Here is a 13,668-nt window from a genome sequence, read left to right as displayed (position 1 = left end):
GCAGCATTATCTCATTTATCATAAGAAACATAAGAGCTTTATCTTGATTCTGAACTTTGAATAAAAATATGAACAGCGATTATATTAAACAATGTTTAATATTGGTAACATATGATAAGCCTCATTGGTGATATATTTGACATGTGGGGAGAGAGTTGTGGAAGGCCTATACTTCATGTTAAACATAAATATATAGCAGCAAAGACAACGTCGGCAGTGTTGGCGGCAAAATAGGCTACAGAATAATTCGTTCTGTATTGAGAGGTGCAATAATTGAAAATCGATCATATTTTTTTCAATTACATTTATATTGTATTTATGTCAAAACTTTCAAACATCAAAATGTCATTTATTAATATGTATTCGTGTCAAAATGACATAGAAACATCTTTTCCTATTCTATTTTGCCTGGGAACGCTTCCAACACGCTTGTGTGACGCGTGAAAAATCAGGCAGTCAGTTAACATGGGAGCCGAAATAAAAACGGACACGACACGCAGCCAGTGTGTCGCCGGCCTTACAAATCTGGAACGCGGTCATTCTTAGAAGTATGGATACTAATAAATTAAGGAATCGTGACGTTTTTAATTTCCGATTTACTTTTGAAGTATCGGTGCACTGTGCAACAGAGCAAGGTAGGCAACGTACTTCCATATGTCACTCCTCGCGTCATCTTTTTCTACGAGTCGTGGACCACTTGTGCTCACACATGCAGCCATCTCGCTATAGTGTTTTGTCACATGACACTGACAGCGGCAGGTTCTTTGCTGCGTGCGTCAGGAAAAAAACACAGACGTCCATAGGGAGGCGTTTTTTTTGTTGTTGTTTTTTTAAGTATCGATACTGATAAATTTAGGTATCGTGACGTTTTTAATTTCCGAGTATCGCGATACTTTTGAAGTATCGGTACACCGTGCAACACTAAACATGATGACTTACGAGTTGAGTGTTTGGCTAAATCTGCGCAGATTTGTCTTAAACCACAAACTTCCCCAGCAAAGCAACACTTTGGCTAGTGATTTGACAGCGTTACCCGCCACAGTTTTTACCCACATTTGGCAGGTTGGCAGGTGTTAATTTCAAACCCTGATCGCATTAATATCATATTGTGAGTTCAGTATTGTGATATGTATCGAATTGTGACACGAGGTCGTTACACCCGTATTATAAACCCATATGAACGAAAACATTTAAAGGGGTGGTATAATGCCCCTTTCACAAGATGTAAAATAAGTCTTTGATGTCCCCAGAGTGTGTATGTGAAGTTTTAGCTCAAAATACCCCACATATATTTGTATATAGCATGTTAAAATTGTCACTTTTTGAGGGTGAGCAAAAACACACCGTTTTTGTGTGTGTCCCTTTAAATGCAAATGAGCTGCTGCTCCCAAAACAGTGGGCGGAGCTACAACAGCTCGTGTCCTTTCACCTCACACAGACATGCACTGGAAATGTCAAAAATCTTTAGCCTTTTATGTTCAAACCGGAGTCAGACAAAGATGAAGAGACTCAAGCAGAAGTGACAACATGTAGACAACCTTTCTGAATGGTTAGTTGGTGAATTTATGTAGCTTATGTGTAGTTATCTTGTAGTCATTACCATATTCTGTCATGATAATCTAAATCGCTTTCCCGGGGGCGGGGTTTATGTAAATTCTAGGGTTGGTGATGTCACTAACCCGGGAGGAATGTGGTGTAGTCTCTACCAGCCATTTGTTGAAGTCCTTAAAAAGCAATATCTTTAAAAGAAAATATCTCCCTTTGCTTTGAACTTTGAGCGTTGTAACTTTGCAGATGTTGTTTATGCTCAAACAGCAACATTACACACTAACTAAAGTTAGAAAAATGAAATCATAATCAACCACCCCTTAAGACATCTTATTTTTAATGATCCCATTTGTTTCTCCCAGACAGCAATGAAAGCAAAAATTAAAGGGATAGTTCACTTTGAAATTAAATTTTGGTATGTTTTAGCTTACCTCAAGGGCATCCAAGATGTAGGTGTCTTTTTTTCCGCAGTAGTTTCAATTTTTATATTTTTAGGTCAAACCGTTCTTGTCTGTCAGTCATTTAATGCAGGTCTATGGTCACTGTCTCAAAGAGCATGCACAGAGTCGAAATTAAAACAATTCCCCATCGTCCAAATGAAACAATTCCCCATCGTAAGTACACATTGATGGCCTAAGACACGAAACAAGCGGTTTGTGTGAGAAAACGAGCAGTATTTATATCGTTTTTACCTCTTGTAACACAGCCACGTCCAAGTGATCTGTATGCAGACCCGTGCATAGATATATACACTAGATTTCGCCTTGGCTACAGCAGTTCTTAACGAATGCCGTAGCCAAGGCGACATCTAGTGTATATATCTATGCACCAGTCTGCGTACACGTCACACAGCAGGAAGCGCCCGCGCCCTCAGATCACTTGGACGTGGCTGTTACAAGAGGTAAAAACGATATAAATACTGTTCGTTTTCTCACACAAACCGCTCGTTTCGTGTCTTAGGCCATCAATGTGTACTTACGATGGGGAATTGTTTAATTTGGACGATGGGGAATTGTTTTAATTTCGACTCTGTGCATGCTCTTTGAGACAGTGACCATAGACCTGCATTAAATGACTGACAGACAAGAACGGTTTGACCTAAAAATATCAAAATTGAAACTACTGCGGAAAAAAAGACACCTACATCTTGGATGCCCTTGAGGTAAGCTAAAACATACCAAAATTTAATTTCAAAGTGAACTATCCCTTTAAGCAAAAGCTGACTTGCTGAAGTGTCCTGCTTCTCAGATGTTCCTCCTGAGGAAACAAAAAGTAGATGTGTCTGCTAATGAGTCTTTTTTGACTTGCTTCCTTACAACAAGATACATGTACATTAAGATTTGATTTCAGAGAATGCATCTTAACAGCATCTTTTTTCACACTTAAAACAAGTGTGGGGGAAAAAAAACTACCAAGTTCAGTAAAACAAAATAAACTATTAACGATACAGTCTCTGAAAACAAGTCTTAATATTGTATGCAACGCAAATATGTTTTGAAGATTTTGGGATATTTTAACTGGAAAATTAGACTAAAATACTTAAAATTAAGAATTGATTAAAGTTCTTTAAGTTGCGATAGTCTTTTCTTCTCTATTGTGACGTATATCTGAGTGAAACGGCTTCTGGAACAAGAACAAATGTAGGGCGGGGCTTGATTTTGTCCATGTGGAATTGATCGGATGGTTGTGGTTTGCTATTGGTCAATCTCATGTGAGTGACAGGTTGCCCCGCCCTTGCGGCGGTAAACACGCCGTCAGAGATTTTTAGATATTTTAACTGGAACATTATACTAAAATACTTGTTAAGAGTAGGATTCTACTTGCTGTATGCATAATGTAATTGTCAACTTTCCATCTATTTTTATTGCTCCGAGGAAAAAGTTCATACTGAAATGAGCATAGCAGAATGCAATTTCACCAAAAGCAAAGCATTGTCCTCCGTAATGAGAAAACCCTCCTTACAGCTTCAGTCATTCTCTCATCAGAAACACACACAACCTACAACATTTTCAGTGCATTGGACGAAACGCTTCCTGTGACGGCACAAGCTCTGACCATCTGCCATGTCCTACTGTATTATCCTGTAACGTAAGCCTCTAAAAATACCCATATCACAAGTGCACACCAGCTATTTGTGCCAGGATGCAAAGTAAAAATCATCAAATAAAAAATGAACCCTATTTACTGCCTTCTGAAAGGTCTACAGCCTTAATCTAATAAATGTGACCTGATGTCACCCAACATGGCAAGGAGAGAGAGTGTGCGAAAGAGATATATAAAGAGAGGACACTGAGAGGTTTTAGAGTGCATTTAAAAATAGGAATCATATATCCAAGTTTAAAATAGCGCCTGATGAAATATGTAGAGTCGCGTTTTAGGTGAGAGTTCAACAGGACTCTCATACTGTACTTTATGATGGTTACGCAGTTTTACTGCACTGAAATTTGCCTCTTTTCTCATCTGTATCACCTGTGCCTATTTCATTTACATTTTCCCCACAGTCCTAAACACCATGTCAGAGGTAAAATACAGTCAGTCCGTCATTAAGGCAAAACAAACACAGATTGGATGGACAAAACCCCCGTCTTTATACAATTATGATTGTGGAATGTAGCGGTTGATCAATCAGAATCAGGTCTTCTAGAGAGCTGTGGAATATATAATAACTTTCTGTGGAAGATGCAGACTGTAATTCCAAATTTATTGTGATGGGGTCGAAATAAGTTCAGTTAGTAATGATGATGATAAGTACTTTAGGAAGTGGTATTTTGCAAACCTGTAGTTTAAGAATTGTCAAATGAAAACCTACATTTGGATGGATGGATGGATGGATGACAGAATGAATAAATGACAGACAGACAGAACAAATAAACGACAGACAGACAGAACAAATAAACGACAGACAGACAGACAGACAAAACGACAGACAGACAGACAGATAGATAGATGGATAGATAGAATAAATGACAGACAGACAGACAGAACAAATAAACGACAGACAAAATGACAGACAGACAGAACAAATAAACGACAGACAGAACAAATAAACGACAGACAGACAAAACGACAGACAGACAAAACGACAGACAGACAGAACAAATAAATGACTGACAGACAGACAGACAAAACGACAGACAGACAGATAGATAGATGGATAGATAGAATAAATGACAGACAGACAGACAGAATGAATAAACGACAGACAGACAGATAGATAGATGGATAGATAGAATAAATGACAGACAGAACGAATAAACGACAGACAGACAGACAGACAGACAGAACAAATAAACGACAGACAGACAGACAGACAGACAGACAGACAAAACGACAGACAGACAGACAGATAGATGGATAGATAGAATAAATGACAGACAGAACGAATAAACGACAGACAGACAGACAGAACAAATAAACGACAGACAGACAGACAGACAAAACGACAGACAGACAGATAGATGGATAATAAATGACAGACAGACAGACAGACAGACAGAATGAATAAACAACAGACAGACAGAACAAATAAACGATAGACAGACAAAACGACAGACAGATAGATAGATAGATAGATAGATAGATAGATAGATAGATAGATAGATAGATAGATAGATAGATAGATAGATAGATGGATAGATAGAATAAACGACAGACAGACAGACAGAACGAATAAACGACAGACAGACAGAACAAATAAACGATAGACAGACAAAACGACAGACAGACAGACAGACAGATAGATAGATAGATAGATAGATAGATAGACAGATCGATGGATAGATAGAATAAACAACAGACAGACAGAACGAATAAACGACAGACAGACAGAACAAATAAACGATAGACAGACAAAACGACAGACAGACAGATAGATAGATAGATAGATGGATAGATAGATAGATAGATAGACAGACCTTGTCAAGTCAACATTATATTCATTTAAAAAAATAGTTTCAGAAACAAACGGCACTATGAATGCAACGACAAGCCTTTTCTCAGAAATAGCTCTGCTATCTGGAACATTCTTTCCGTTGCACAAACGGCTCCTTCAAAATCACCTCCTTCAGAAAGACATCTGCTGACCCAGAATGAGAAACACTCGTTGTGTAATGACTTCAGCGTCAGCTTCATACACGCTTTGGGAGTCATTTATATCACAGCGCTCGCTTTTGTCCTGCCTGGCTGAGATCGATGAGTAAATGTTACTGATAAGCATGTTTTCTTACGGCCGTGTGTTTCTGCTCCGATCGTCCGTCACAGAGGACGAATGTCCAGATGAACAGATGCCTTTCTGATGGGAGGAAGATGATGTCATTTCCCATGTACAGTTAAACAGAGGATGGAGGAAATAAGTTAAAGTGATCAAGCTATTGTATCACAGCATGAGTAATTTTATATCACACTAACAGCATTAATAATGATTCTATAGTCATTTTTGTTGGAAAATAAGACCAGGAACACGTATTAATAAAGTGAAGTGCATACATTTTTATCTCGTTAATAATATTTAAGAGTATTCAAATCACTTTGGATAAATTCCTTTCTGTGATTTTAATTTTAATTCCTTTATGTGTAAAGCACTTTGAATGACCATGTATGAAATGTGCTATATAAATAAACTTGCCTTGCCTTAAAGTCTGAAGTTGCGAGAGTGTTTTCTTCCCTATTGTAACGTATATCTGAGTGAAACGGCTTCTGGAACCAGAACAAATGTAGGGCGGGGCTTGATTTTGTTCATGGGGAATTGATTGGATGGTTGTGGTTTGCTATTGGTCAATCTCATGTGAGTGACAGGTTGCCCCGCCCTCGCGCCAGTGAACGCGTCATCAGAAAAGAGAAGAGATGTCGCTGCAAGAGGCCGAGGAAAATATTTTTATTAAAGATTATGAGGCAAATGAAATTACAAATTATTTATAACAAATACTGCAATAGTCGATTAAAAAAAAAAAAAAAAAAAAAAAAAGAATTTTTGATTTCATGGTGACTTTAAAGAATAAACTAAACATCAAATTAGTAATTAGTAGTATGTCACAATCGGGAAGAAAACAAAAAAACTATTCCCAATGGATCTGCTTGCTCATTTGGAAGAGTTTTGCAGAAAAAGCGCAAAGCCATGAGCGAGCCCAGATCTCTCAGCGTCTGCAGTAATGCTTTTGGCTCTCTGCCGTGTTTTTTCTGACAATAGGTGTGGGCTGCAGCGGAGAGATGATCTCACCAGGGTCTGCTTTAGCTGCAATGATATAATGTTAATCCTACATCCCACGGCTGTGTCACTTTTAGAGACACACACCCTTCCAGAAGGAGTAAAGCCTGAGGCTGTGCAGCCTTGAGTACTAACAGGTGAAGAGTTTAAACTTCAACACATGCCCGATGTCACCGCTCATACTCCTTTAAAAATAAACACACCTCACTTTCTGTTTATAATGGTTCCTATAGACATAAAATGTGACTGCTAAGTTTACAACAAACTACTCTAACTGTGCCAGTACCATGGTAAAGTGATTATGTCAGATGGTTATACGTGATTTATTGTATATCCTTCAGTATTTAAGGACTGTTCATAAATGTGTTTTTTTTTTAGGTCTCTTCTGCTCACCAAGGCTGCATTTATTTGATCATAAATACAGTAAAAACAGTGATATATTACATTATTACATGGCTTGGTTGAATTCTAATGTAGAATGCAGTCTGTTATTTCTTGATATCAGACCGCTGCTAAGTATAACACACCATTGCCATGAAAAACAGAGCGTTGCTATGGACGCAGAATTCCAACCGTAGAGACGGAACGGACTATTTTCTTTAGCGGAAGCAATACAATCATTTTTTAAATCAATAAACTCCTTTTTGAATCAATATTTTGTGTCAAATTATTGATTTATTTGGTAGGTAGCCATGTAGTAAGCGGGATAATGTAGAGCGAGGTGGTTGTTATAGCGAATACAACCCCGACAGGCTGATTCAAGCTCCGCGTCGGGGTCCTGATCAGCCCGTCGGGGTTGTATTCGCTATAACAACCGCCTCGCTCTACATTATCCCTTACATATTAAATAACTGTTTTCTATGTGAATATATTTTAAAACGTAATTTATTCCTGTGATCAAAGCTGAATTTTCAGCATCATTACACCAGTCTTCAGTGTCACATGACCCTTCAGAAATCATTATAATATGATGATTTGCTGCTCAAGAAACATTTCTGATTATTATTAGCTAATTTGGAAACAGTTGAGCTGCTTCATTTTTTTTTTTTTTTTTTTTGAAATCTTTGTAACATTATAAATGTGTTTACTGTCACTTTTGATCAATTTATGTTGTGTCCTTGCTGGATATAAGTATTAAAGGGGTGGTTGATTATGATTTCACTTTTCTAACTTTAGTTAGTGTGTAATGTTGCTGTTTGAGCATAAACAACATCTGCAAAGTTACAACGCTCAAAGTTCAGAGCAAAGGGAGATATTTGCTTTTAAAGAAATTGCTTTTTAAGGACTACAACAAACGGCTGGTAGAGACTACACCACATTCCTCCCGGGTTAGTGACATCACCAACCCTAGAATTTACATAAACCCCGCCCCCGGGACACGATTTATAGATTATCATGACAGAATATGCTAATCAATGACTAGAAGATAACTACACATCAGCTACATAAATTCATCAACTAACCATTCAGAAATGTCCTGTTGCTTCTACATGTTGTCACTTCTTCTTGAGTCTCTCCATCATTGTCTGACTCCGGTTTGAACATAAAAGGCTAAAAGTTTTTGAAATTTTTAGTGCATGTCTGTGAGTGCAAGCTCTTGAAGCTCCGCCCCCTGTGCCGGGAGCAGCAGCTCATTTGCATTTAAAGGAACAGACACAAAACGGTGCGTTTTTTGCTCACCCTCAAAAATGGACAATTTTAACATGCTATATAGAAATATCTGTGGGGTATTTTGAGCTAAAACTTCATATACACACTCTGGGGACAACAAAGACTTATTTTACATCTTGTGAAAAGGGCATTATACCACCCCTTTAATATCTTTTTTTTTTTTTAATGACTGACCACAAACTTCCAATACTATGGAATTTACAGTACATTGTTTTCATAGGAACTGCAAAGAATACCCTAGTACATGCCCCAAAACATTGTGATACCAATGTAGTTTGAAATCTCTATGTTTGAAATATACTCTGGTAGTGTTGAAATATTTTCTCTATTCTATCCATCTTATTCCTGAATGAGCTATCAGTTTTCTTTCATTTTTTATTTAAGAATAACGTAACACTTGGTATTTTAACGTGACGTTTATAACAAGAATATCTATGAGCTCTTTACAATCACTGCATTCTTTTCCTCATGGTTATTTTCTTTTTTCCTCTTGCATTCCGCTGTAATAGTATGAAAAAGGTCAACATGTACTGCACATTTGTGGTCTGTTCTCCCGATTTAATTTACGATAAATGCCATTAAAGGAGAACTCCGGTCAATTTTAACATTGAGCTCATCTTTTTGTACATTTGGAGTGCTGTCAGTACAGAGAACAACGACAAAAATCAGTGTTGCCTACACCGTGTTATCCTCGTTTTAAAATTTGCACCCTGTTGACTTCAATGGGGCAAGTTTTAAACCTGCTTTTAGCCTCTTAACATCCTTGATGTGTCATTACAAGTGCACAGGTCATGTGAGAGATTCCTTCAGAGTGAACGCGGGTGAATCTGACTGCAGTAGATGTGAAAGAAATATATAAAAAATGATGTTTATTCAGCACACGCGCGTGATCATAGGTACTAAACCTATGCGCGTGAACTCGACAATCGATTACTGTGGACTTCGACCGAAAACAGGATGTAAATACAGGTATGTGCGCTGGCTGAATAAACATCATTTTTTATATATTTCTTTCACATCTACTGCAGTCAGATTCACCCGCGTTCACTCCGAAGGAATCACTCACATGACCTGTGCACTTGTAATGACACATCAAGGATGTTAAGAGGCTAAAAGCAGGTTTAAAACTTGCCCCATTGAAGTCAACAGGGTGCAAATTTTAAAACGAGGATAACACGGTGTAGGCAACACTGATTTTTGTCGTTGTTCTCTGTACTGACAGCACTCCAAATGTACAAAAAAATTTTCAATGTTCAAATTGACCGGAGTTCTCCTTTAATAATTCACTGGAATGCACGAAGAAGAATCTCTCTTTTTTTTCTCCCCAAATCCTCACGTCTCTTTCCAGGTTTGTGTTCACGGGTAAATACAATTTATTATCTGTCAAAATGACTGAAATCACTTTGAAATAGTATCACGCAATGCTGAAGTAAATATTTATTTTTATTTTTAATAAGGCAACGTATGTTACATAATACAGATGACCACAGTGATATTTAACCGTCCGATTTTGCTGTGGAAAGATTCACGCTTTTGGGGTTATTCATGGTCTGTTGATGCTTTTACACCTTTAAATGTCCTTTTAATGTTCAATGGTTGAAGGGTGAGTAGAAAAATGTAATGTCATATATTATTGCGTCCATAGAGATTGTTTACAGCTTAACGGAAGGTACACCCATAATTCACGCAAAGCATCATGGGGCGTAGGAATAACGTGGATAGAAAACAATTGTAGAATTAGTTTTGAATACAATAAAAGCCAGATGTGTTTTTAAGGGCCTTATGGCCTATGTGACTGTGACTACAAAGGTCAAGATGTGAAGTGTGTGCAGCCACTGAGCAGTTTTTGCATAGTCAGGGATTTTCTGGTAAACACCTGACTGCTGTGAAAGAATAAGACCATTGTTAAGAGGTGTCACGTGGAAGAGTTGATTGGCCTTGGAGAATGAGAGAGTTGACCATCAATTGGCAGAATGCCACAATTAGAGAGAAAGGGAAAAGATGGTGGAAAAACAAGAGGGGTGAATCTTACCAGACGTTACGTCACTTGGTTACTGCGAAATAACAGATAAGAAAAAAAGGTATAATAATTGTGTCTTGGTCAACGGAACATTCAGATGTTTAAAGTCTTATTTTGAGTAGCCGTATTCATAGTATTACCATGGCCTTAGGTAATGTCATGGTACCATACACGTTTTTATTTCATACTTTAAAGAATACCATGGTACTACCAAGGTACATGTCTAAAACTGTAGTATATCCATGGTACTTTAATATATGTCATAGTACAAAATTATATATTCATATACCAAGGTATTTACTATGCCGCATGTTGTAAAGTCTTGGTAAAGTCATAGTTCTTTGATAAATACTATGGAAGTGAAAATGATTTACATGGTTCTCCAAAGTACTTCAACGAATACCTTTTTATGTACTTTTCGTAAGTGTGTGTTTTAGTAAACTCACTAAAGAGTGACGGCAACATTTTAGAGCCGGCATGCTTTTTGTTAAAAATAAACTAAACATTATGTGAATGAACTAAACAAAGCATCTAAACAAGCAGCCTCTGTTTTGTTGTCATGACGATGACGAGCACCGAAAGCAGGAGAGGAGGCTTGTTGTCGTTTCTCACACGGTGGTGCAGAATTAGAGAGGTGATGTCATGTACCGTGTCTTATCGCAGCGCGTCAGGTCATTAGTTCAGACGCTAACTGTGGCCGATGATTCAAAGGAAAACATTGGGATAATCATTCCTGCAGGGCACGGAAGAAATCAGACACTTCTGATCTCACAGACTGCAGACACACCGTTCCCAAGTGACCATAATAGTGTACTGATGATAGTAAGAATACAGAAATCATTCATCATCAGTACCATTGTTGATATAACAAAGTAGCACGGTATTGCATGGTGACGTCACATTATGACAGCTCAGGAATTCCAACATTATTTGCAATGCCTAAACACAAGCACTCTGGACTTCATCGCTTCTCTTTCCCCCTCACCCACATGTGGACTTCCTCCACAAACTGAAATGTTTAGACAGATCCTCAAGTCCAGAGAGAGTCCTGAGTCACACAGGCTGATTTAAGACATCATCTCTGTCGCTGACGAACTTTAAAGCGCTGTAAAGGTGCCAGTCGGCTCCCCTGGGCCCGTCACAGAGGAACTCCTTCAGTAGGAGATGGAATCGCTAAGTGCAATCTGATGAAGCGCTTCCTGAAAGCTGCCCTTTCTCACAATGAAGTCAGAGCCCAACAGACCTCGCAGTTACATGGTCACCGTGCACATAAACACAAATAAAACTAGATTCTTGTACTTCCTGCAAAGGATGCGAGGGGTTGTTGAAGTTAAAAGATGGCTTGAGTCCGTTCTTCAACATAAATTTAAAGTTTTTTTTTTTTTTTTTATCCAAATCATCTGCCAGGCAAAACTGATAAATATGTATTTTTCTGCTTAGAAATGTAGCGGGGCATGTTGTCACACTCTATAGGGTAAGTTAACACTAAAAGAACCTGTTGATTGTAAGCTTCTCATTTAAACAGTACAAAACAAATCTTAACAAAATTAATGGAAACATAAGAATTTTAGAGGAAAAAAATAAATGTATCATTTTGGTATCAAAAGTAACATTATTACAATTGTAATAAACTACATAAAATTACACAGACACACACACATATATACACACACATACATAGATTATATACACACATATATATATATATAGTGCTGTATATATAGGCTATATATTAGTGCTGCCTAACCGATAAATCACGATTAATCACATCTAACATAAACGTTTGTGTTTACATAATATATATGTGTGTGTGTGTGTGTGTGTGTGTGTGTGTGTGTGTGTGTGTGTGTGTATGTATATATATATATATATATATATATATATATATGCGCGTGTGTTTATCTGTGTGTGTAATTTTATACCATTTAATAATTGCTTAAATAATTTTACGCTTTTTTGTCAGTCAAAATTATATGATATTTTTTCCTTTAACATTTTCATTTTTAATCTCACACACACACACACACACACACACACACACACACACACACACACACACACACACACACACACACACACACACACACACACACACACACACACACACACACACACACACAAATATTTTGATAAAAACATAATATGACATTTTTAAGAAGTGCACAACATACCTTTTCTTATATGGTCCCAAGTTACAGGTCTCAGTTCACAGATGACTTTGTGTCAAAGTCAGCGAAGACTTTAAAACCGTGTCAAAAGAAACGTCCACTTTAACGTCCATCTGTTCCTGGAATAAACCATCACAAAGACGCTCCTTCTTGCTGTCCTGCCTTTCCGTGGTCTTTCTGCTCCTACAGGGATTGTCCAAGCACTGGCGGTCTGTGAGAACTGTATTGTCCTCTGTCCAAGCCCGAGCGAGCAGAATGACTGAGAAAAGAGAGATAGAGAATGACCAATAAGAAAGAAGGTAGAGATCTGGTTGATATCACTCAAGCTCACTTCTTTTGCCTTCTCAATGTCCTGGATGAGGGAAAGACGGGACAGTTTAGACTGTCTGGAGAGACCCCAAAGTCCTTTATGTCCTGACCCGTGAAGCCGTGTGTTGACTAAGAGCTAATTTTAACTCATGCGCTCAGTCTCTCGTAGCGTTTAGCAGCTGAGGGGGTTGAAACAGACGTCTGTGAACCCTGCTGACAGCTGGACCACGGTATTCCTCCAAATGAGGAAAAGACTGTCATAACTACCCAAGCAGTTGCTGGGAAAGAAATGAACTTTCTAACTCAGGTAGATCAAACACTGGTGAATGAAGGGGAAACGGCGTAGGGGAGCAAAACTCATATTTGAGAGCAAATCAGAGTGAGCTGTGAACATATCCAAATTTATATACAAGTATCACATTTTATCAAAAAAATAATAATAATAATAATTATATATATATATATATATTACTTTCTATTTATTATTTTATCTATTTATATTTTATTTTATTTATTTTTATATATTATATAGGATATTTTTGAGCTGTTATATATTTATTTATTATTTTATTTGTATTTTTTCCCATAAAAATAAAGCATATTTTTGAGCTGTTAATTCATTCATTCATTCATTCATTCAATTTCCATGACAATTAAGCATATTTTACCTCCAAATTCTCATTCCTATAATGCAAAAAAAAATTTTTTAAATAAACAAACGTAAAATATTTATGCATTCTGGTAGCATT

At 37.4% G+C, this 13,668-nt stretch overlaps 1 protein-coding gene across 4 annotated transcripts in view; it reads right to left on the bottom strand.

The window, feature by feature from the left end:
* The window catches only part of filip1b (filamin A interacting protein 1b), a 36,487-nt gene extending 23,415 nt beyond the window's left edge, over positions 1-13,072 (bottom strand). For 3 of the 4 annotated variants that reach the window (XM_084431774.1, XM_084431775.1, XM_084431773.1), the window contains exons 1-2: positions 12,942-13,050; positions 12,614-12,869 (exon numbers count right to left, since the gene is read on the bottom strand). The gene's annotated coding sequence lies outside the window, so the exon portion shown is untranslated. Of the gene's footprint in view, positions 1-12,613 lie in introns of all 4 variants that reach the window. The other variant, XM_084431772.1, reaches the window with a different exon arrangement.
* Between the last annotated feature and the right edge of the window lie 596 nt (positions 13,073-13,668).

Source organism: Rutilus rutilus (assembly GCF_951802725.1).
Source record: "Rutilus rutilus genome assembly, chromosome: 15".
NCBI classification, from domain to species: Eukaryota; Metazoa; Chordata; class Actinopteri; order Cypriniformes; family Leuciscidae; genus Rutilus; species Rutilus rutilus.
This window is presented reverse-complemented; position numbering and strand designations above follow the sequence as displayed.